This window comes from Octopus bimaculoides, chromosome 9, assembly GCF_001194135.2.
Source record: "Octopus bimaculoides isolate UCB-OBI-ISO-001 chromosome 9, ASM119413v2, whole genome shotgun sequence".
Lineage (NCBI taxonomy): Eukaryota > Metazoa > Mollusca > Cephalopoda > Octopoda > Octopodidae > Octopus > Octopus bimaculoides.
Window position 1 is genome coordinate 85804414 of NC_068989.1, and position 1885 is coordinate 85806298.

A 1885-nucleotide genomic window follows, 5' to 3' on the forward strand; every position below is an offset into this window, starting at 1 on the left:
CAACAGCTGGCTCTCACTGAACTTATTGAATTATCAAAACACCATTAATGCTAGACCATTTATTGAATAACTATAAAAAGTAATTTGCTTGAAATCACTGCTGTCAAGTTGGGATATCACATCAGACAACCAGTACAGGGAGCGGGATATCAAATTGACAGCAAACAATTTTGATTGGTTATAAAGAGGACACAAGTACAACATTCAGCTTGTAGGAATAAATAGATATCCACTCTTTTAAACAAATACTATATTTTGGGCTTATTGAAAACTAGCATTATTTGTGGAAAATTAATATAAAATCTAGAATTTTGGTCAGCTCCTTGCTGATACATTGTCAAACTTCTTTTAAATTGTAAGAGACTGGCAGTAACTCTACAGGAAAATTTGGTATAAAGTGAAAACTGTTACAGACACCCTTTCTTTCATCAAATGTAAACATTAAGAACTGAAACAGGATTGGTAGAGTTGTGGCACGTAAAAAGCACCCACTACACTCTCGGAGTGGTTGGCATTAGGAAGAACATCCAACTGTAGAAACATTGCCAGATTAGACTGGAGCCTGGTGCGGCCTTCTGGCTTGCCAGTCCCCAGACAAACCGTCCAACTCATGCTAGCCTGGAAAACGAACGTTAAACGATGATGATGAATTGAGAGCATAATTTGACTGCTGAAACCCATATGCCCATGCATACACACATGCACACAACACATACTGTTTGACTTTGGCAAAAGTTGCAGTGAAATTGGTGCTAAACATGCCAGTGTATACACTTTTGGATCACACCAACAAGGATAAAACTATTATGTCAGCGTTTAGGAAATGTAATCTAATCATTCATGCTAAAAGGAAAATTTCTTCATCATCATTTCATATCCATTTTTCTATGTTCAAAGAGTTTCTTGAGGCATATTTTCTCTGGCCAGATGCCCTTCTTGCCAACCTTCATCCATCTCCATGCAAGGTAATATTTCCCCATGGCCAGACATGTTTTTCACTGAAGACGGGAAACAAACCTCTCCGCTTGTATAATGGTCATGCTTGTTTACAACCATCACATGGTGTCAAGACTAGGGTACACACAAACACACACATACCACAAAAATACATACACACACACACAAAACAGGCTTCTTTCAGTTTCCATCTACCAAATCCACTCCCAATGTTTTAGCTGACCAGAGGAAAATAGTATAAGACTTTTGCCCAAGGTGTTGCGCAGGAGGGCTGAACCCAAGACCAATATGGTTGGGAAGCAAGATTCTCAACCACACAGCCATGCCTTCAAGAATTTTAATTTAAAATGAAATATTTTACTAAAGTGTGGTTTCAGATAGTTTAGCATTAAAAGAGGTTAGAAAAAAATTTGTTTTAATCAATATTTATACAAACCACTGTATTTCCAAAAAGGAACTGAACTGATTCCAAAATAAGTAATGTCAGATTATAGCAACAATTGGAAAAAACAAGAAACAATTTGACTTGGAGGATCAGACTTTCTTTATTAAAAACACTGACTTTGTGTCAATGTCTACACACACACACACACACACACACACACACATGCAACGTTATGTCACTCATGTAACATAACATGTAACGTCACCATAACATTGCTATGACACATAACATCGCTGTAACACACATGTAACATTGCCATACCACACATGTAATAAATGCTAAAGGACTCACCACCACCACCGTCAAAAAAAAAAAAAAAAGAGTATCTATTATAGAGATATGCTTATTTACACAGGAATATTTCTGAAGGGAGAAGTAATTCCACTGTAACCCCATAGGATTGTTGATATTACGGCAATATCAAAAGATTCATCTTCACATTGCAATTCAAAGGGATATATATATATATATATATATATATAT